This window comes from Ambystoma mexicanum, chromosome 12, assembly GCF_040938575.1.
Source record: "Ambystoma mexicanum isolate Mex_15411 chromosome 12, UKY_AmexF1_1, whole genome shotgun sequence".
In the NCBI taxonomy this organism is placed as follows: domain Eukaryota; kingdom Metazoa; phylum Chordata; class Amphibia; order Caudata; family Ambystomatidae; genus Ambystoma; species Ambystoma mexicanum.
In genome coordinates, this window is record NC_090936.1 from 56,198,148 (window position 1) to 56,222,511 (window position 24,364).

Below are 24,364 nucleotides of genomic sequence, written 5' to 3' on the forward strand. Positions count from 1 at the left end.
TAACCAAAAAAATGCAATGGAAAAAGTAAAATGGTGTAAAATTCAAATATTCCTTTTTTTTCTAAAATCTTTCATTCACTTGCACAATATTCTTTTGGGGGGGGCTACTATGAAACATTTGATTAAGTAAATTTTCAGTAGATGTGTTGTCATTTTAAGACTATTACATTGTCCAATGGGAGTCGACTTGGACGAGAGGAAGTAGAAGGCCACACATGGACTGTGGGGGATGGAATGGGTGCAGACCCGTGACGTCATTCTGCGCGTGGGCGACTGGCGGACTTGACGCCTGTGCATCAGCAGCGTTCCTTTGCCACAGCCTTGGCTCTGTTTCTAAAGGAAGTTAATAATGGCTTCAGAAATGCTTTTGCTTTTGTGTGTGTCTTGTGTGGCGAATAGGGGCGTGGCTATCCTCAGTGTCTGTGCAAGGCACACAATGCACACCTGTGAAGCGGCAAGTAAACTGATCTGAAAGGCTTGAAAGGGGCTGGGTTCCCTTTGAAATGCACCTTTCAATTGTAGATGCATTCACAATGCAGGGCACTTACGAGGGGGGCATGAAGGGGGGTCAGGGGGGTTTTGCACAGGGCCCACGCTGCTTTATTAAGCTACTATATGAGTGGTTATATATTAACCTTGTTGGTGTAAAGTTAAGGCAACAATACTCGTGCATTATGCGGCATTTAAACACATGAGGGTTGCTTCCTGGTGTGTTCTCCATCCACTGCTTTAATTGCTGCCAATAAACGCCGCTCAGGAGAGTGTAAGGGGTGTGCACTAACCGCGAGTTTCTGCAGGACTTTGCTTCTTCAGGGACACTGGGTGCACCGCTTTGTTCGAGTGAATAGTTGGTGTTCTGTAACTGGCAGGGCAGAAATGCCAAATGTCTGCTTGACTGACCCAATTCTCCTTTATGGCTCTCGAGACAGTGAGCGGCCTTTGTGCTTTCTGCTCTTTCTGTGTGCGGTCAAATGTTATGGCGGCCTTTCAGGATGGAGTGTTAAAACAAGTCCCTGGGCACGCAAATGGCATGATGAAGGGCATTGCATGGGAATGCTAAAGTATGCCCCAGCTTTAGTGAAGCAATGGGAGGTCACGATTTGTTCATAGTCCCTTCCTGGCCTCCCTCGTAACACATACCAACCATCGATTATGCAGGCAGATGGGCTCAGAAAGTGTCACTTCTTGGCGCCATTTTGGAATTGCAAAACGCCACCGGATAAGATAAGTCTTTATCTGTTCTTCTGGTTGGTTAGTTCAGTGGCCTTAATCTGTGTACCCGAGATGTGACAGGGTTTTGGCTAGTCCTGGACTCCCCTGCTAGAGGGTGTTTTGTCCTATGTTACACCAGAGGGAGCAGCTACTCGGTCTTGCTCCTCTGAACTCCGTTCAACATACTCTGAGCCACTGGATTACTAAACCATCCTTTCTCCCCTTTCTAGCTTTCTGTTTCCTGGCCTTTAGTAGCCCCTCCTTTTCCTCCCTTCTTTCCCTGTGTCCTTGACTTCCTGTCTTTCCCTTAAGGTGGTTCTCCCCTTAAGGTGGGCCAGTCTTGTTTCACATCTCAACACCTCGCCCGTGCTTATCGTCTTTCTAGGGGTTCATCTTTCCTCTCCTGTTCTCTGGTGGTCGTCCTGGTTTCCTTTCCATGTCCCTCATTTCTCAGGCTACCCAGATTCCTGTATGCTAGCTCAGGAATAGTATCTGAGGCAGGACTGTCCTTCAATGGCCTCTCTGCCAGTTTTCCAAGCTGTTCTATCCACTCGCTGTATTCCTCCGCTACCTTGAAACATCTGATCACTTCCTCCTGTAGCCGTTCCCCCACAGCCATCACTGCTCTTATGGATTTCCTTTTCATCTTTTCTCTGTCCTTATTTCTTGCGCTCCCTTGTTCTCCCACCTTCTTCACTCCATGTCCCACTGGAGGTGAGATTTCTGTTTATTAATTTATTTATTCATTGGACATTTGAATGGCCCCTATACACAAGTGTTTCCAGGCGCCACAAGACAAAAGGGGATGGTACATAGGAACAAAAAACAGAAATAACTGTTGCACTAGGCCTTGTGGCATTCTTACCGTGCAAGTGCAGAGAAATCGTATGCAACGATGTATGGAAATGAATTACCATGTAAACAAATGTATTGTCAGGAGTCCCTTGTGCTTTGTATATATGTAACCAAGAAAACAACTGTACTTCATTCCCATCTTACGTGAGAAAATCCCCCAGATGCCTCTGGGTTAGGCGCGCTATACAAATGGCACAATAAATAAATAAGTGCAGGGGAGGGTGGAGTTAGGGGGCAGGCATAGGAGGGGGTGGGGCGCCCAAAGGGGCTGAGCAAGTGCTGATGGGAGCCACAAGGGCAAGAGCAAGGCAAAACAGGGGGGATGGGAGGACAGAGCGAAGGATGGGTTGGACCAGAATCAGACTAGTCCAGGGAAGGGTACCCGAGGGCAAATGCTGGTAAGGAATGCTGTGTTAGACTGGTTGAGGAAGGGTTGGCCCCATTAAGACTCATAAGGGACCTGGCACCAGTCACAGCGGCAGAGGGAAATTAGCACGGGAGTGGTAGAGGAAAGGAGGAGGAGAAAAGGAAAGTCTTGAGAAGTTTCCAGAATTTAAGACGGTCGGCTCAAGTTTGAGGGGGGCAGGGAGACCGTTCCAGAAGGTGGCTCCTGATGAGGAGAGGGATCTACCTCCCACTCTCTGCTTGGAGAAACGTCTGACCTGCAGAGAGATGGAACTAGAGGACCGAAGAACTCCAGCAGGGAGGTATTTAGGGAGAGAAAGCTGGATGTAGAGACGTCCCAGGCCCCAAACAACCTTGTGGATGATGCAAAGGGTCTTGAATTGGATCAGTGCGGTCACCGGACCCAGTGGAAAGATTTTAGGGCTGGAGAGATGCTGTCCCAGGGCTTGAGGCCAAAGATAAGTCTTGCAGCCCTATTCTGGATTAGTTGAAGAGGGCGAAGGGAGGAAAGAGGTAGATTGAGGAAGAGGCTGTTGCATTAGTCCAGCCTCGAGAGAACCAGGGCTCTGGAAATGTTGAGCTTCTGGGGGAAGATGAGGAAAGGGAGAATGCCTCTGAGGAGGTGGCGCTGAAAGTTGGACTTCTTGGCAAGGCCTGTGATGTGCGGAGAGGAGAGGGAGGAGTCAAAGATGACCCCAATGTTTTTAGCCTCACAAGAGAGTGCGGGGAGTGGGCCCAAGGAAGGAGGCCAGGGAGTGGGGGGGAAACAGGACGCATGCGTCCCAATGAGAAGGATCTCTGTCTTACTGGCATTAAGGCAGAGATCGTTAGCAGAGCACCACACCTGAACAGCAGTCAGGAATGAGAGAGGAAGGAGAGGAGGTAGAGGATGCAAGCTTAAAGGAGAGCTGTGCGTCGTCAGTATAACACTGGAAGTGAGGAGAGAAGGTGGGGATTAAGTGGACAAGAGGGGTATCGTAGATGTTGAAGAGCCATGGCGATAGGATAGAACCCTGAGGGACACCACAGGTAGAGAGTGAGGTGGAGGGGAGGAAAGTGCCCAATTGCACTTGGGAGGGTCGGTTTAAAAGGAAGGAGGTCAACCATGCTAGTGCCTGGTCCGTGATGGCTCGGTACCTTGGAGACGATTTATGAGGATGGCATGGTTTACTGTGTCAAAGGCAGAGGCAAGATCGAGAAGGATCAGAATAGGGGGAGAGTAGAATCCAGGTGTGAGAGCAGGTCTTCACGGGTGTTCAGGAGAGCAGCTTCTGTGCCTCTGGATGCTCTGAAGCTAGACTGGTGGTCGTGGAGGCAGCCAGCTGCTTCAGTGTGGTGGATCAGTTGGGGGATGACCAACTTCTCCATGAGTTTAACAAAGAAAGGGGTGATAGAGATAGGGCGATAGTTTAGCGGGGACTGAAGGGTCTTCAGATGGCTTTTTTAGGAGAGGGTGTACAAGAGAGTGCTTGAGGGAATGTGGGAATAAACCATATGCAAAGAAATCGTTACAGAGGTCAGCCAAGGAAGGGGCAAGAGAGGAGATGTCCTTAATAGTTCAGGAAGAACAGGGAGCATCTGTTTAGAGGAGACTTGCATAGTTCGGGCAACTCCAGAGACCTCATCAGGCGCAATGGGAGAGCCAGAGGAGAGTATCGGTGGAGGAGAGGGGTCCAAGGGAGACAAGAGAAGATGGGGGAGAGGGGTAGATGACACTGAGCACAGGATGTCCTGTGTTTTGGTGGATAAGTGGGATGCCAGTGCAGTGCAGAGGGCCTGGGAAGGAGGAGGAGAGGAGAATACTGCAGTGGGATTGGCGAGTTCCTTGCAGATTTTGAATAGTTCAGCCATGTTTTGTGTGGCCCCAATGATGCAGGCTTGGACATGGGCCCTCTTCTTGGAGTGGATGGCGAGACGATATTGCCTTTGGAGCAGGCGGCGGGCAGTTTGTCAGAGGGTGTACTTGAGGCCTTCCACTTCTGTTCAGCAGCTTTGCACTTGGGTTTCTAAGCTGCCAAGTTGGAGTCATACCAAGAGTTGCATTTGGAGGCAGGCTTCATGTGGATCCTCATGACCAGCGCAAGGATGTCTAGAGTGTTGGAGTTCGGGAGATGGAGGTTGGCCAAAGCAGAGTCAGTAGGATAGTCAAAGGCAGGGGCGGGAGGAGGGATGAAAGTGGTGGCAAATGCAGTGACTGACATGCGCTTCATCGGTCGAATGACAGAGAAGGAGACTGGCAGTGCGGGCAGGGGCATTGTAGGGGAGCCAGGGAGCACAGGGTGGAAGGGGAGGAGAGAGTAGTCGGACCAGGACAGAGGAGTTGTGAGGAGGTTGGAGAGAGGGATGTCCGTTGAGATGAGAGCATCCAAGGTGTGTCTGGCACAGTGGGATGGACCAGAGGAAAGAATAGTGAGGGAAAGAGAGTCACATAGCTCGCGATAGAGTACAGGGGCCAAATCTGGAGAGTCAAATGGATGTTGAAGTCCCTAAGGAAGATAAGATTGGGGGAAGAGACCAGGAGAGAGGAGGAGAGGTCGGTCCATTCTGAGAGGAAGAGGGGGTAGGTCCTGGGGGGCTGTATATAGTGGCAAGAGTGAGGTAGAGGGGAGGAGAGACATACAGCCTAAAGACAAGGCTTTCAAAGGAGGAATAAGATTTAGTGGGAATGATTGTGGCCGTAACCCACTCAGAGAAAATCAGGACCACTGCCCCCCCAGCCCGGGAGGGCCTGGGGTTGAACAAGATCCTGTAACCATTGGGGAGAAGAGTGTCAAAAGCAATGCCAGGGCTGGCCTTGAACCACGTCTCAGTAAGAGCAAGGTCGTCTAGGTCAAGGTCTTCAAGGAGGTAACAGATTTCAGAGGAGTGTTTGACAGGGGAACAAGAGTTGAAGGTAGCTAAGTGAAGCTGATTACCCACTTTAAATGTTTTCCGAGGGAGGGTACAGGGAGAGGGTACCACCACCGGAGGGAGGGAGGGAGGGGGATGGGAGTTGATAGGGTGGCAGGAGAGGGTTGCGTTGAAAAGAGACGGTAGATGCCTGTCATGAAGGAGGAGGTTGAGCTGAGAGCTCTGGTCCCTGATAGTGCCATTATGATAGACAATGATGTTTAAACCTGGATAATAGGAAGTGAGCCAAGAGCACTTCCCATTTGGTACCATCATTGATGGGAGAGGAAGAGAAAGGGGAGGGGACAGAAGCCATATGGGGAGTCCATAGGTCAGGAGAAGGAACAACAAAGAGAATATCAGTAATAGGCTGCCTGGAAGAAGCATTGGGGTTTGATGTGGGCTATGGGCAGATCAGGGATGGAGACCAGGAACAACTTCTTACATTTCTTCCTTCCAGACTTCGAGAGAGGGAGGAGAGGTGATGGAAAAGCAGTTGGGAGAGATGGAGAGCACCACAGGGACCAGAGGGAGGGGGGACCAGAGAGGTGTACAAGGGAGGGAGAGGGATAGAACTGCACCATGCATGACAGAACTCACAAGGTGACCTAGCACATTTGAATTACAACACGGTCACAGGCAACCAGAGCAAGAAGGTACCAAATTTTAAAAATCATTAAGCACAGAAAGGTTTCCACTGTCCAGTCGCGTTTCCTTGAAGTCTTCCACTCATATTTTGTTTCATCCGCTCATGTGAGTCCCACTTTGTGCACCACCTCTGTCTGCCCTATGCCCTTACTCGTTCCCTTCCTGTATCTTCGTCTTTCTCTGTTTCTTTTTGAGCCTTGTATTCTGATATGGTCTTTGCACAATCAGTAGGTGCCCACCGTGTTCCTCTTTCTGGCGCTCTTTGTTTGTCGTCTTTGTCCCTGGTGCTTCTTTGCGTTTGTCCTCCTTCCTTTGCGGCACCAGCCTGTTCAATCCAATCTTGACTCTTCTTTTGACATTGTCTTGTCCCTTCAGGCTTCCTTGGGTGCGACCTCTGTTTGCTTTACTTTTCGCCTGATACTCTTCATGTCGGCGGACTTTCTGCACCCCATTTGGACTGCACGCTCCTTTGCCATCAGCGTGGTCTGCCTGTCTTCCTTCTTGTTTCCATTTAGTCTTATGAGACCATCCCTCTGATTATGTCCCCGATGCCAGAACTGTCAGCCTGTTTTAGAGGGCACCCTACCCATACGATTTTTGGAGGGCGTAGGTATGTCTCTGGTCCAGTTGCGGGACACGTGCTACATCAACCTACTTTCATTCTTGTCCTTTACTTCCTGGATTGACTGGGGTCCCTCCGTCCCCTGCAGTGTTATTGTTTCATCTAGAGGGAGGAGAAGTCACTACGGCATGACAGTAGACACAAAGTTCTCTTTCATGGACTGCAGCAGGGATGCTGGTTGAGTGAGAGGCTGCAGAGTGAGGCAGCGAAGCTCCTATGGAAGGAGGCAGGACCTTGTCACGACTTCCATGGAGCACTAAATGGAGCTGCGGGTTGTTCCTTTCCTCGTGATTGGGCAGAGCACCCTTTTCTTGATGTATACCTGCTGGTGCTGGATTGCCCATCTGTCCTTAGTGTCCGTTCAGCCTGGATTGACGTCAGCTGAACCGGGAGGATTGCCCTTCTTTCCTTTTTGTCCTTTTCCTCTGGGGCCGGGATTGGCAGCGTGATAGGGTGGGTCACCCACCCGTATTTATTTATCCTCTGGTCCAGGATTGGCAGCCTCTTAGCGGGTCAGGTTGCCTTTCTTTCACTGCCATTACCTATACTATTTCACCTTTCTTCTCCAGAGCCGCGATCAGCGTAAGAAGGCGGACTGCCCATTTATATCCTTATTGTCCTGTTGCGGCAGACTGCAGTCTATGCCTTTAATTGATCCGTTGTGGCAGACTGTTGTCTATGTGGCAGGGACTCCAGCTGCTTACTCACATGTTCCTGTTGTAGCGGGCTGCTGTCTATGTCTATTATTGCCCCATTGTGGCAGACTCCCATCTTTGCCCTGAATTTGACCCATTGTGGTGGGCTGCCGTCTGGGTGGCAGGGACTACAGCTGTTTCCCCCTACGTTTCCGTTGTGGCCGGCTGCCGTCTATGTCTATTATTGCCCCTTTGCGGCAGACTGACGTCTTTGTAGCAGTGACCTCTGCTACTTCTTCCTACAATCACCAGTTGTGACTGATCGCCATTGCCGTTCTTCTCCTCGCGGGCAGAGTTCCTCAGTACATCAGGCATGGGATACATTTTCCGTTGTCGTCAGCTGTTATGTCCACTGTTTCAATGGAGGAAGCTGCAGCTCGATCTCGCTGCCCTGACCTCCACATACACAGAGACACACAAAGCCAAAGGATTACTGAATCATCCTTTATTCTCTTTCTGGATTTCTGTTTCCCAGGCCCTAGTAGACCTTCTCTTACTCCCTTCTTTCCCCGTGCCCTTGACTTCCTTTCTTTCCCTTAAGGTGATTCTGCCCTTAAGGTGGACCAGTCTTGTTTCATATCACAACACCAGGCATACGAGGCCCCCTACACTTGGATGGGTGGACATTGAAACACATGCCTAACATTTCCCCATTCATTTATAATTGCATAACATTCAGGTATGTTAATGTTAAAGGACATTTGTACCGCACACTATCACCACCGGAGTGGTCCACTGGCGCTCTGGCGGATCTAATAAAGGGAAGGGGGTGGGGTGAGATAGTGGGACAGAGTGGGAAAAGTGCAAGAGCAGTGATGTGCTGTTGGCAGCTTCAGTTCGGTTAGCACTGTATGCTGAGCTTAGGTGTGCTTTTCGGTTGGTAGCCGTTGAATTCTGTTTTGCGAAGCTATGTGTGATTTGTTTCTTTGTTGCAGTGTAGTGAAGTTTGTGCTGTTTGCTGTGCTTTAGGGGTGTGGTTGTGTTTGGTTAGAGTTTGAGAGGTGTATGCAGAAGGGTGAGATTGTTAGCGGGTTGGTTAGTGGCATCGTTATCTAGATGTGATGCATGCTAATTTCCAAATTCTTTCTAGATGTGGCACGTGAATATCTCCACATTTCTATCTAAATGTGGCACTGGCTGACATTCACAATCCTGTCTAGATGTGACGCAAGCTAATATTCACAATTATATCTAAATGTGCCATTCACAATTCCATCCAAACGTGGCACTGGCTAACATTCACAATACTGTGTGGATATGACGCAAGCTAATATTCACAATCCTGTCTAGATGTGACGCAAGCTAATATTCACAATAATATCTAAATGTGACATAAGATAATATTCAAAATCCTGTGTAGATGTGACGCTAGCTAATATTCACAATCCTGTCTAGATGTGACGTAAACTAATATTCATAATTCTATCTAAATGTGGCACTGGCTGACATTCACAATCCTGTCTAGATGTGACGCAAGCTAATATTCACAATTATATCTAAATGTGCCATTCAAAATTCCATCCAAACGTGGCACTGGCTAACATTCACAATACTGTGGATATGACGCAAGCTAATATTCACAATCCTGTCTAGATGTGACGCAAGCTAATATTCACAATAATATCTAAATGTGACATAAGCTAATATTCAAAATCCTGTCTAGATGTGACGCTAGCTAATATTCACAATCCTGTCTAGATGTGACGTAAGCTAATATTCATAATTCTATCTAAATGTGGCACTGGCTGGCATTCACAATCCTGTCTAGATGTGACGCAAGCTAATATTCACAATTATATCTAAATGTGCCATTCAAAATTCCATCCAAACGTGGCACTGGCTAACATTCACAATACTGTGGATATGACGCAAGCTAATATTCACAATCCTGTCTAGATGTGACGCAAGCTAATATTCACAATAATATCTAAATGTGACATAAGCTAATATTCAAAATCCTGTCTAGATGTGACGCTAGCTAATATTCACAATCCTGTCTAGATGTGACGTAAGCTAATATTCATAATTCTATCTAAATGTGGCACTGGCTGGCATTCACAATCCTGTCTAGATGTGACACAAGCTAATATTCACAATTATATCTAAATGTGCCATTCACAATTCCATCCAAACGTGGCACTGGCTAACATTCACAATACTGTGCGGATATGACGCAAGCTAATATTCACAATCCTGTCTAGATGTGATGCAAGCTAATATTCACAATAATATCTAAATGTGGCACTAGCTAACATTCAAAATCCTGTCTAGATGTGACACCAGCTAATATTCACAATCCTGTCTTGATGTAATGCAAACTAATATTCACAATTATATCTAAATGTGACGCAAGCTAATATTCACAATCCTGTCTAGATGTGACGCAAGCTAATATTCACAGTTATATCTAAATTTGACGCAAGCTAATATTCACAATCCTGTCTAGATGTGACGTAAGCTAATATTCATAATTCTATCTAAATGTGGCACTGGCTGGCATTCACAATCCTGTCTAGATGTGACACAAGCTAATATTCACAATTATATCTAAATGTGCCATTCACAATTCCATCCAAATGTGGCACTAGCTAACATTCACAATACTGTGCGGATATGACGCAAGCTAATATTCACAATCCTGTCTAGATGTGATGCAAGCTAATATTCACAATAATATCTAAATGTGACGCAAGCTAATATTCACAATCCTGTCTAGATGTGACGCAAGCTAATATTCAGTTATATCTAAATTTGACGCAAGCTAATATTGACAATCCTGTCTACATGTGACACAAGCTAATATTCACAATTATATCTAAATGTGATGCAAGCTAATATTCACAATCGTGTCTAGATGTGACGCAAGCTAATATTCACAATTATATCTAAATGTGACGCAAGCTAATATTCACAATCCTGTCTATATGTGTCGCAAGCTAATATTCACAATTATTTCTAAATGTGATGCAAGCTAATATTCACTATCCTGTCTAGATGTGACGCAAGCTAATATTCACAATGTTGTCTAGATGTGGTATATCTAGACAGGTATGTTCATGGTCCAGCAACAGAAGCGGGTCCTTTGACATGGCAATACTTGTATGGTATATTTCTATTGGACAATGCGATACTTGCATGGAAGAGTGCTATGTGACAAGGCAATACTTGCATGGAAGAGTGCTATGGAATAAGGCAATGCTAGCACTGAAGAGTGCTATGGGATAAGGCAATACTTTTATGAAAGAGTGCAATTGGACAAGGCAATACTTGCATGGAAGAGTCGTATGGGACAACGTAATACTTGCATGGAAGAGTGCTATTGGGCAAGGCAATACTTGCACTGAAGAGTGCTATGGGACAAAGCAATACTTGCACTGAAGAGTGCTAGGGGAGAAGGTGATACTTGCATCGAAGGTGCTATGGGATAAGGCAATACTTGGACTGAAGAGTGCTAGGGGACAATGTGACACTTGCATCGAAGAGTGCTATGGGACAAGGTGACACATCGAAGAGTGATATGGGATTAGGTGACGCTTGCACTGAAGAGTGCTACGGGACAAGGCAATACTTAGACTGAAGAGTGCTACGGAACAAGGCAATACTTGCACTGAAGCGTGCTTTCTATTGGGCAAGGTGATACGTGTATCGAAGTGTGCTATGGGACAAGGCGACACGTGCATGGAAGAGTGCTACGGGACAAGGCAATATTTTGACAGAAGTGTGCTCTGGGTCACGGCGCTACTTGCATGGTACCAGAGCGCAAACTAAGAATGCTTTATTCCATCAACTAAATAACAATGTTTCGAAATAATGTCACTATCCCTTCATTATAGACTTTTTCCTTTCTCCCCCACGAGAACACTGGATAACCATTCAGGGAATGCATATTTGACACTCCTGAATCTGTTCGATACAATGTGTCCATTCTGTGAATAGATGCCTCTGGCCTCTGCCAGGCCTCTCTCTAGCGACTGCAACAGAACAGAGCCAGCAAGAAGCAGCAAGCAGACTTCCTCTGAGAAGGGCAGGCGTGCCAGGATGTGCACCTGGCACAGCCAGAGCACGGCCCTAGTTCAGGTTTTGCAACTCGAGAACTCTTCAAATTGAGTCGGTGCCAGTGGCTGCAGGCTGTGCCACGCGCCACCATGAAACGTAATGCGGGTGCTCGGAAGGATATGGATACGTTGCTAAAGGGCGCCCAACCACAAATCTTCCGTGACCTTAGTTTAGTTTAGCTTATTTACTTATATAGCGCACCTAACCCAGGGGTATCTGGGCGCTTTTGCTTGAATACATATTAAGTTACAGATCACAGTATATATGAATACAAAATAACAGTGTCAGTCAGGTTACAGGCTTACAATAAAATTACAATATATGCAGTTATCTATACCATTTATATACAGTATGCTATGTGGGGGAAGGGGGAGGCCTTTGCAGATAGCTATGTTAGATTGGGTTCTGTGAGAAAAGCCACGCTTTTGCCTTTGGCTCTAAAGGACCTTTATCCTTTCCAAGCACCCCCAAAGACTCGAACGTGACACGGTTAGGGACCTGACTCTGTGAAGAGGGGATGGGGACCCGTCTCAACCAGGGTGTTTGCCAGTCCTGCCCCAGAGGGGGCCCCGAATCTCTGTCCCTTCTACCTGTGCTTTGCTGCAACTGCCCAGCACTGCTACTTCTTGCTGTCGTGCACAGTGCTGGGCAGTGTTTCTCTCTTTTCCCCATAAAACTGCAACCACCAGAAGTCCTTGCGGCGGTTATCCGACTTCAGAGCTCACCAGGGAGAGAGGTGACGGCGAGTGGAAAGACAGAGTAAAGGCACACAAGTCCAACTGGCAGTTTGAATACTCCATGTAACATGCATCGGAACTCTAACATGGACTTTGCTCTTAGCGGGCCGCCATTACAAAGAGCTGGCAGACCTGTGTACGAAAAGGGGGTCCCGGGTAAAGCCCATTTTATGCTTATTGACACTTGTAATCTGGCCGCGGGCAGAAAGAAGGTGGCGGTTGGTTCGGGGAACCAGCTGACTGAGAGGGCCAATCAAGGGTGACATGGGGGATAAAACAGGGCCGAAGCGACCGTTCAGGTGAGGTCAAGGCTGACCAAGAGGTCAGGTGGAGGACGCACTGTGCAGTGGAGCATGGAGGTGCATTCGAGAAAGCGTGTACAAGGCGAGGTACTGGTTGGCGAGAGAAAGTGCAACTTGAGTGTGAGAGTAAGTGGAAGGTGAGAGACTAAAATAAAGGATAGTGTAGGGTTGTGTGATTGAGTGGTTTGGAAAGTTGGCTGGGAGAGCTGGGAGAAGGTACGCGTGTAGTGGGAGGTGACTAGTGGGGAATAGTGGAGAGCAGTGGGAGGAGAGAGAAGTGGAGGGTAGATTTGATGGTAGAGCAAGGGAAGAGGGGCGAGAAAGAGATAAACATCTGAGCGACAGAAGGGGGAGAGTGAGAGAGAAGAGAGAGACAGCGGGAGGACAGCGAGTAGAGTTGGAGGAAGGGAAATGACGTAGAGCGAGGAATGTAGGGAAGTGAGAGGGAAGGACGTGTAGTGTCGGGCAACTGGAAGGCACTTACTCCAATTGTGAAGATTATTGTTGATTTTTCGGGACCCCTTGATCGTATCCACCTGTCCGATAATAGATAGTAGGGGTTGCCGAGATAGGGGGACGCTCTTCTCCAAAATGTCATTCTAGGTCCTTGGAGCGTCTTTGAGAGTTGTTGTGTTCTTGAGGCCCTGTGTGACACCAACCAGAATCAATGCTGCCCCACGAAACCCGCGATGCATGCGGGTAAGGAAATCCTCATTGCCACAGTCCGGAAAATGAAAGGCTACTACTAGTCTTTACTTTTGCATTACAAAACACCGGCAGCTAAAAAGTTACACTAAAATGCTACCATGTTAATAAACGTGCACGTTCTAAAAAAGCAGTTGGCTAGCCGCATTAAACATTTGCTGGCCATTTTCCAGTCAACATGCAGCCGTTATCCAATTGCATCTCCCCTGCCCTACACTACACACACCTGGGTGGGGCTGAGTAAATGCGCACATCAGGCCGTCTGTAAACAGTTGGTTTGCTTAGTCCAGGATTAGGAAAGGCCTTTCGCATTGACCGGGGTGTTCTCAATAAACGCCGCCTTTGCCCTGTTGCTTAGCAACCTGCCCGTTCAGCGTTGGCTGGGCAGATGCCGGGGCGCTTCTCCATCACAATCCAGCCCAGCAAACACCCCCACCCCCTCCTGAGCACAAAGCCAGACATGAAAAAGAAGTGGCGTTTTTCCATAGAGACTCTGATACATTTGTTGTGGTGTGGGCTGATGTGGGGAGAAAATGTGTCACTTATTTTAGCATTATATCACTTTTTAAAAATGCATTCTGGATTTCTTGATATGAATGATTTATTTTAATTTTTTTGGTGGGGACTTCTGATGCATTTCTTGTTTTATATAAATGTGTATTCATTCGCTTGTTTTTGTTGTTTACATATCTATTTTTCCAAAGGTGTTTTATTTATTTAGTTATGTATTTTTCGCAGGACTTCTGATGCGTTTCTTGTTTTATACAAATGCGTATTTTGTGTAGGGTTTGCTGTCAGCCAGTATCACAATAAAAAAAAAGAGTTTTCCCAGGAACCGATCAGCCCTTTTCATACATGTATATGTTGTGAGACCACTGCCCATTTGGGGAGGGGTAGGTTGCTGAAGGAGATGCAGGAGGGCATCAGAATCCTAGGTCAAATGCTTCCCGAAACTGAGTTACCAGGGTCCGAGATGCCTGGGAGCCAATTCCGTTGGTGACGGTGCGCTGTATAAATACCTTAACATTTAAATGCATGTGAATTCCGGTGTGCACCGGTAACCATTCTTGTGCGTCCTCGAGCAAGGGTTCGATAGCAGCTAATATATATGTTTCAAGCAACCCCCCCCCACCATTAGCATTTTAAAAGGTTGACTGCTGAATCAATTTCCCATTAAAACTTCTCCTCCACAGTCAGCATATTCCAAAGGTCGCGAGTATTGTTCAGTTTCTTATAAATGCAGGCACATTATAATGCGGGCAAATCCTGTGCGTTCTTTCATTGTCTCTCCCTATAATCCTCCTCCCTGAGCCTGACACTCCCCCTCTGCCCATCCTCTCCTAACTGTATCCCCTGATGCTACGCCGCGCTCTTGTATGACACTCAGAACTGGGAGTGGTGTTGGCAGACCTCATATTCTCATGCTCACTCGGAACTGGGAGTGGTGTTGGCAGACCTCATATTCTCATGCACACTCGGAAATGGGAGTGGGTTGGCAAACCTTGTATTCTCATGCACACTCGGAACTGGGAGTGGTGTTGGCAGACCTTGTATTCTCATTCACACTCAGAACTTGGAGTGGGTTGGCAGACCTTGTATTCTCATGCACAATTGGAACTGGGAGTGGGTTGGCAGACCTCATATTCTCATGCACACTCGGAACTGGGAGTGGTGTTGGCAGACCTCATATTCTCATGCACACTCGGAACTGGGAGTGGTGTTGGCAGACCTTGTATTCTCATGCACACTCGGAACTGGGAGTGGTGTTGGCAGACCTTGTATTCTCATGCACACTCGGAACTAGGAGTGGTGTTGGCACACCTCATATTCTCATGCACACTCAGAACTGGGAGTGGGTTGGCAGACCTTGTATTCTCATGCACACTCAGAACTGGGAGTGGTGTTGGCAGACCTCATATTCTCATGCACACTCGGAACTGGGAGTGGTGTTGGCAGACCTTATATTCTCATGCACACTCAGAACTGGGAGTGGTGTTGGCAGACCTCGTATTCTCATGCACACTCGGAACTGGGAGTGGTGTTGGCAGAACTTATATTCTCATGCACACTCGGAACTGGGAGTGGGTTGGCAGACCTCATATTCTCATGCACACTCGGAACTAGGAGTGGTGTTGGCAGACCTCATATTCTCATGCACACTCAGAACTGGCAGTGGGTTGGCAGACCTTGTATTCTCATGCACACTCAGAACTGGGAGTGGTGTTGGGAGACCTCATATTCTCATGCACACTCAGAACTGGGAGTGGGTTGGCAGACCTTGTATTCTCATGCACACTCGGAACTGGGAGTGGGTTGGCAGACCTCATATTCTCATGCACACTCGGAACTGGGAGTGGTGTTGGCAGACCTCATATTCTCATGCACACTCAGAACTGGGAGTGGTGTTTGCAGACCTCATATTCTCATGCACACTCAGAACTGGGAGTGGGTGGGCAGACCTTATATTTTCATGCACACTCGGAACTGGGAGTGGTGTTGGCAGACCTTGTATTCTCATGCACACTCAGAACTGGGAGTGGTGTTGGCAGACCTCATATTCTCATGCACAGACAGAACTGGGAGTGGGTTGGCAGACCTTATATTCTCATGCACACTCAGAACTGGGAGTGGTGTTGGCAGACCTCATATTCTCATGCACAGTCGGAACTGGGAGTGGGTTGGCAGACCTCATATTCTCATGCACAGTCATAACTGGGAGTGGGTTGGCAGACCTTGCATTCTCATGCACACTCAGGACTGGGAGTGGGTTGGCAGACCTCATATTCTCATGCACACTCTGAACTGGGAGTGGTGTTGGCAGACCTCATATTCTCAAGCACAGTCAACACTGGGAGTGGGTTGGCAGACCTTGTATTCTCATGCACACTCAGGACTGGGAGTGGGTTGGCAGACCTCATATTCTCATGCACACTCGGAACTGGGAGTGGTGTTGGCAGACCTCATATTCTCATGCACACTCAGACGTGGGAGTGTGTTGGCAGACCTTATATTCTCATGCACACTCAGAACTGGGAGTGGGTTGGCAGACCTTATATTCTCATGCACACTCGGAAATGGGAGTGGTGTTGGCAGACCACATATTCTCATGCACACTCGGAACTGGGAGTGGTGTTGGCAGACCTCATATTCTCATGCAGACTCGGAACTGGGAGTGGTGTTGGCAGACCTTGTATTCTCATGCACACTCGGAACTGGGAGTGGTGTTGTCAGACCTCATATTCTCATGCACAGTCAGGACTTGGAGTGGGTTGGCAGACCTCATATTCTCATGCACACTCGGAACTGGGAGTGGTTTGGCAGACCTCATATTCTCATGCACACTCGGAACTGGGAGTGGTGTTGGCAGACCTCATATTCTCATGCACAGTCAGAACTGGGAGTGGGTTGGTAGACCTCATATTCTCATGCACAGTCAGAACTGGGAGTGGGTTGGCAGACCTTGTATTCTCATGCACACTCAAGACTGGAAGTGGGTTGGCAGACCTCATATTCTCATGCACACTCGGAACTGGGAGTGGTGTTGGCAGACCTCATATTCTCATGCACAGTCAGAACTGGGAGTGGGTTGGCAGACCTTGTATTCTCATGCACACTCAAGACTGGGAGTGGGTTGGCAGACCTCATATTCTCATGCACACTCGGAACTGGGAATGGTGTTGGCAGACCTCATATTCTCATGCACAGTCAGAACTGGAAGTGGGTTGGCAGACCTTGTATTCTCATGCACACTCAGGACTGGGAGTGGGTTGGCAGACCTCATATTCTCATGCACACTCGGAACTGGGAGTGGTGTTGGCAGACCTCATATTCTCATGCACACTCAGAAGTGGGAGTGGGTTGGCAGACCTTATATTCTCATGCACACTCAGAACTGGGAGTGGGTTGGCAGACCTTGTATTCTCATGCACACTCGGAACTGGGAGTGGTGTTGGCAGACCTCATATTCTCATGCACACTCTGAACTGGGAGTGGGTGGGCAGACCTTATATTCTCATGCACACTCAGAACTGAGAGTGGTGTTGGCAGACCTCATATTCTCATGCACACTCAGAACTGGTAGTGGGTTGGCAGACCTTGTATTCTCATGCACACTCTGAACTGGGAGTGGGTTAGCAGACCTTATATTCTCATGCACAGTCAGAACTGGGAGTGGGTTGGCAGACCTCATATTCTCATGCACACTCGGAACTGGGAGTGGTGTTGGCAGACCTTATATTCTCATACACACTCAGAACAGGGAGTGGTGTTGGCAGACTTCATATTCTCATGCACACTCGGAACTGGGAGTGGTGTTGGCAGACCTCATATTCTCATGCACACTCGGAACTGGGAGTGGGTTGGCAGACATTAGATTTCTCATGCACACTCGGAACTGGGAGTGATGTTGGCAGACCTTATATTCTCATGCACACTCGGAACTGGGAGTGGTGTTGGCAGACCTTATATTCTCATGCACACTCGGAACTGGGAGTGGTGTTGGCAGACCTTGTATTCTCATGCACACTCTGAACTGGGAGTGGTGTTGGCAGACCTTATATTCTCATGTACACTCAGAACAGGGAGCGGTGTTGGCAGACCTTATATTCTCATGCACACTCAGAACAGGGAGTGGTGTTGGCAGACTTTATATTCTCATGCACACTCAGAACAGGGAGTGGTGTTGGCAGACTTTATATTTTCATGCACACTCGGAACTGGGAGTGATGTTGGCAGACCTTATATTCTCATGCACACTCGGAACTGGGAGTGGTGTTGGCAGACCTTATATTCTCATGCACACTCGGAACTGGGAGTGGTGTTGGCAGACCTTATATTCTCATGCACACTCGGAACTGGGAGTGGTGTTGGCAGACCTTATATTCTCATGCACACTCAGAACTGGAAGTGGGTTGGCAGACCTTGTATTCTCATGCACACTCAGGACTGGGAGTGGGTTGGCAGACCTCATATTCTCATGCACACTCGGAACTGGGAGTGGTGTTGGCAGACCTCATATTCTCATGCACACTCAGAAGTGGGAGTGGGTTGGCAGACCTTATATTCTCATGCACACTCAGAACTGGGAGTGGGTTGGCAGACCTTGTATTCTCATGCACACTCGGAACTGGGAGTGGGTTGGCAGACCTCATATTCTCATGCACACTCAGAACTGGGAGTGGTGTTGGCAGACCTCATATTCTCATGCACACTCTGAACTGGGAGTGGGTGGGCAGACCTTATATTCTCATGCACACTCAGAACTGAGAGTGGTGTTGGCAGACCTCATATTCTCATGCACACTCAGAACTGGTAGTGGGTTGGCAGACCTTGTATTCTCATGCACACTCTGAACTGGGAGTGGGTTAGCAGACCTTATATTCTCATGCAGAGTCAGAACTGGGAGTGGGTTGGCAGACCTCATATTCTCATGCACACTCGGAACTGGGAGTGGTGTTGGCAGACCTTATATTCTCATACACACTCAGAACAGGGAGTGGTGTTGGCAGACTTCATATTCTCATGCACACTCGGAACTGGGAGTGGTGTTGGCAGACCTCATATTCTCATGCACACTCGGAACTGGGAGTGGGTTGGCAGACATTAGATTTCTCATGCACACTCGGAACTGGGAGTGATGTTGGCAGACCTTATATTCTCATGCACACTCGGAACTGGGAGTGGTGTTGGCAGACCTTATATTCTCATGCACACTCGGAACTGGGAGTGGTGTTGGCAGACCTTGTATTCTCATGCACACTCTGAACTGGGAGTGGTGTTGGCAGACCTTATATTCTCATGTACACTCAGAACAGGGAGCGGTGTTGGCAGACCTTATATTCTCATGCACACTCAGAACAGGGAGTGGTGTTGGCAGACTTTATATTCTCATGCACACTCAGAACAGGGAGTGGTGTTGGCAGACTTTATATTTTCATGCACACTCAGAACAGGGGGTGGTGTTGGCAGACTTTATATTCTCATGCACACTCAGAACAGGGAGTGGTGTTGGCAGACTTTATATTCTCATGCACACTCAGAACAGGGAGTGGTGTTGGCAGACTTTATATTCTCGTGCACACTCAGAACAGGGAGTGGTGTTGGCAGACTTTATATTCTCATAGACAGAAATTCTTCTTGAGGGAAATTAATGACAATACGAAAGATCTAGTGTGAATGTTCTGTTCTAATCTTAACTCTATTTTAGTGTGTGATATCTTCAAAATGACACGCGTGCTTTTGCGAGCCGGTATCCCGCCGGTATTACCCACGGGATACTGGCCAACTGAATTTACCGTCACTGCCGGCCGATATCCCGGTATCGCGGTATTACCAGGATATTATGGTCAGCGGAGTGTCGGTAAATTCCCATTCCCGTGGAGTCCAAATTTCCTGAATCACTGGAATTACCAGCATTTTTTCCGGACTGGCACACTCATAATGAGGCCCCATGTTTCCTATTCCACAGTCTCCATCTTGGGCCAGGATTACCCTTGAGATTCGTGTACACAGAGGTTCATGGCACACTGTAATCTGTCACCCGTGCGACTCATTTCTGTAACATGTAAGCACCTTCTGTAACCAAATTCTTTAGAAAAAGAGCCTAGGTGCCTCTGGGTTATGTGTGCTATACAAATGTCAAAATAAATAAATAAATAAATAAGCGGTTTATGGGTGGAATAATTCATTAATTAAAGCATTAAAATGAGAGCCCCTCTTCTCTCCCCATCATTTTACTCCTTGTCTCATTTCTTTTTATAGTTTGAAATGTTAAACATGAGTCATATTGTGGCCATCAAATAGTTTATTAATTTAAAGCGAAGGCTGGTCATCACATTGCAAACTAACTTCCTGGTTTCTTTTTTAGATCACCCGCATGCCCTTGAAGTGTGGACATCTGGGGCCCCTTTAAAGGTAGGATTCTTTTGTGATTTCCAAATGTATGATTGCTGTGGGTTTGGTAGGGAGTTGTCAAGTGTTGCTTTTAAGACCATCTTCTGCTTTCATGCTGTTTGGAGCATAGATGTTTCTTACATGTTTGCTGCCTCAGAATGTGAACGTAGGATACCACAGGGGCAACACGCTGGTCTTGGGAGCAGGACCACGCAGATCAACAGAGGTTTGAATCCTGGATCCTCGCTTAGAAACCAAAAAACATTTAAATACATGTTAAAGAACCTAATTACAAAGTTCAAATCCATAACACCCACCTGCTACATATTTCTTTGCAATTAAAGCAGTCTTTTTGTGGGCCCCATCCAAGCACCCTACGCCATGACTGTGTGTCATCGTTTTGGCAGTTTGTCTATCCTTTGCGCGTTTACTTTGTGTGTGACAAATTTGAGCTGCAACGTGCAATGACGCATTTCAGTTTGTGACTGAATCGCAGAATTCTAGTGTTGAGGAACACATTTGCTGTGTGTTTTTTCCACGTGTGTGACAACCTTTAGCTGCACATATACCCATGCCTTATAGTAATTAAATCTCTGCATTATACCATACTATATCATTTTCACATACCAATTCGTTTTTAATAAAGATTGTCTAATTGATTCCATGAAGTATTTCAAAATGGCAGCCGGAAGGGGACATACTGTGGTGTGCATCACCTTTTGATAAAGCAGCTCATGATTTTTCTTGCCAAGGTGGTATTGAACAATGTTGGTCCAATTAGAGCAAATGGGTATACACAGCTTTTTTTCCCAAAAGATTTCAAATTTAGGGTGACCATCTTTATTCTCAGGTCACTGTCCAGCCAATCAACCTGTGGGTATGCAAATAAGACCTGGCTGATTACTGAAGCATGCACAAAGTGCTGATTGGAGATAGTCAAATGCAAAAATGCTGCAAAGTGGAGGCATTAGGAATTCTCTTGCATGGTTAATAAGGAATTCCAAACATTGGCAAAGCCAGTAGGCACGGCTTTGCAAATGTATAGGTTGCGCCTTTTTTGACCCCCTCAAGCATCCATTGGTTCCTTTCCTTTCTTTTTGCATATAGGCTCATCTTGGTCAATTCATCTATAGTCCTACTTTGCACAGGGGAGGTAAGTCCATAGCTGGACCTGTAGGAACCCATTGTATAAGAGATGTTGAAGGCAAAGAGTGGGTCCAATCGCAGTTCTTTGTTTTGCTCCAGATGTTGCTGGGGCAGCTTGTGTCCAAGGGCCTGTCTGAATGTGATCTTGTTGCTGATGTTCCGGTTGGAATTCATTACATTCCCTGGGGGAATGTGTGGCTCTGACATCTGGCGAGCACGAGGGCCCTTTGCTTAGTGGCTGAAGTTTTCTTCCTTGAGTAGAAATGATTATTATAATTATAAGTGGTAATTTATACCACGCTTAATACCAAAGAGGTTTCTAAGTGTGGTGTGTGCTGAAATATAGCCCCTGAAGGCCAGAAATAAAGAGGCCAGAGTCATTTGAACATGCTCACCGCAACATAAGGCCAGCACAGAAATGATCCTAACGCAAAGCCAATGAGAGGAAAATAATGCAGACTAACGGGATCGAACCCATGAAATTGACACTTTCAATTGTTGATCAGAAGAAGACAAATGTGCTTTTGGGCTCAAGAAAAAGAGGAAAAGACCCCGAAACGCGTCAGCCAAGCACCCAGAATTTACAGATTCTTGTCCACTCTTTTCCCTTTTTTTGCACTTTATGCCAATATACTTACAATCAATTGTAGTAAAAAAACATGTTTGCTTTGTTTTCGGCAAGTAAATACCTATTCTGTTTCTAAAACTGAGACTATCATTGATTCTAATTGAACATTTTTCATATGTAAAGTTTCATAATGAACTATTGAATGTCTTTTTGACAACATTCCAAAGTGTGCAGGGGACGGGAGGACTCCCAATCAGGATCCTCTTACTTTCCCTACTGTGTGCAATATTGGTCTTGTGCCATGACCATCTTTTCTCCCCCGCACCTTAAAATTCCAGAAAACTGAAAGGTAAATGAAGATGATTCTATCTTGAACAACTAGTGTGCACCGACAACCCAATTTCTCTTCAGCACAGAAATTATGTCAGACCTGAGGCCTACGGAACCAAAAACAGGCCTAAAATCTAAGGAAAGAAAGTGGGCCTGACTCTAAAAAGTGCAAAGATGTTCGCAATGCCTTTCGGGAAGGAAAAGAAAGACACGGGGCAATGATGTTTTGATTCAATCCATAGGGAGCTGCACTTACACCTCAAGAAACAGCAGTGCACAGTATCTTTAATGGGATACCAGAATTGTACTGCAAGCAGCTGAAGTGAAACAGAGCATTGCATGTAAATTAAATAAAAGAATGTCATTTTATTTTTCCCTCCAAAGTGATAGCATGCTAAGCGAAATGGCCACTAGACTTTTAAGCTTGGGCATGGTGTTGCCATATACATGTACAATCCAGAAGTAATCCGCATGCATCTTGAACATGTGTGCCTTATAAGATGTCATTTAAAACTGAAATGGTGTGTGAGTTTAAAAGGCAATTTGCGACTGGGTGCATGAAAGACCATTTCTTCAGAAATAAAACGTAACTTCCTGGACCTTTTCCCTTGCCCCAAACAGAGGGGCCTGGGTGTCATCAATCAAAGCCAGTACTTCACTACATAGAAAGAAGTACAATGCTTTAGATGAAGAACACGGTGGAAAACTGATAAGCTGTGTCTGTTTTAGCAGCACTTGTGAGTCCAATAAAAAAATCCATTAGTGGCTATGGGCATTGAATCGGAATCTAAACACAGACCTCTCTTCTGAAGTCACATGCACGAAAGAGAAATTAAACTTAAAAAAGGTGGGGGTCCAGTGAAAGAGACTTGTGAAACTGCAGTTGACTAAAATGATTCTAAACATACTAAAACGATTTTGGTGGACTAAACACAACTAAAGTTATGAATTAAAATGTGATTTGGGCCTTTCCTTGATTCCAAGAGATGCGAAAGTTGGTAAAAGCATGCCGGTAATAATTAATAGGATGACTGTAAAATGGAATGTTTTTCATTGCTATGGCTCCTGAAAAATGGTATCTCTGCACAGGAAGGACGTTCAGACTCCAGGCTAGTCTCAACTGATTAATTTTAAAATGTAGTTCTTAAAAATATATTCACACATGTAAATATTTGGAAATTTAGAGTACTTGCCATGTTGTGAGATTTCTATGTCCTAAAGTATGCCGAGTCCACCTGTCAAAGTGAGATGATGAAGTTCTCTCCTCCCACAGCTATCCCAAAGCAACCCCCATCCCCTTGTCCTATCAGCACACAGGTGGGAGGTGGGTAATGAAGATCACCCATTCCCTTTTGTGAGAATCATGACAAATTTGATGTCATTTGCCCTATAAATAAGCCAGTTTGCATCAGAACCAGAGTACTTTACAATAATTCTGAGGGGGTGACCTGTTTCCGAAAATCTGGCGAGAAACATCCCAGAAGAGAGGCCTAAGTCTTGCATTGGAGACAGGAGCCAGGAGACATAGAAGCTGACTGGGACCACTTGGAGGAAAGAGAGGAGACCCTTGATTGACCCCCTTGCTGTCCCAGCAGTGCCCTGATGCTTCCTGGTGGCCAGTTCCAGGCCTCTCCTATAAGTAGAACTACCCCAAAGCCAAAGATTGTGTAGGCACTGTATTCTTCCAGCATTGTTTAGTTATTTCCCCATTGAAAATATCCTGTTGTCTGTGTAGATCCCTAGCATCTTTAATTAAAGTAAATCAATTAATTCCCCTAATGAAATCACAGGATCTGATTGTTGGCATTCGAAACCAACGCCCTTTTCCCCAGTATGTTTTGAACCGGTATAGACATAAAGATTTGGCCAAAGAATTAATTTCAAAGCCCTGCTTCCATGTGTGGGCGCAGGGTGCGAAACAAATTTCCCATTTCTGTCTATTCTTTCACATTGCAGCTGTACTAAATATCCTAAAATCGATTTTCCCATTGTGCTCTGACAAAACCCCAAAGCCCTGTGTGTTATTTTTAGGTGTAAAAACGCACATTTTCCCATTTGCACAACAACAAGGGGAAGGATTGAATGTATCTGAAACTAAATTGGGCCTAATGTCCTAAATCCATGGCCCTGATTAATAGTTTGCCGGTTTTACCCATGGGATACCGGCAAACACAGTTACTTACAGACAAAGGGAGTTTTGGAGTGTCACAGCACACATCTTTACAATCCAAAATCGAATGCAATGACCCTCTGGGGCTAGATTTACAGCAAACTCCTGCTGGGACACATACGCCTCTGGTGCC

At 46.6% G+C, this 24,364-nt stretch overlaps 1 protein-coding gene across 23 annotated transcripts in view; it reads left to right on the forward strand.

The window, feature by feature from the left end:
- Positions 1–24,364, forward strand: part of NRCAM (neuronal cell adhesion molecule) — a 731,897-nt gene that overhangs the window by 58,523 nt on the left and 649,010 nt on the right. For all 23 annotated transcript variants that reach the window (XM_069627974.1, XM_069627975.1, XM_069627972.1 and 20 more), the window contains exon 2: positions 19,992–20,038. The gene's annotated coding sequence lies outside the window, so the exon portion shown is untranslated. The remainder of the gene's footprint in view (positions 1–19,991; positions 20,039–24,364) is intronic.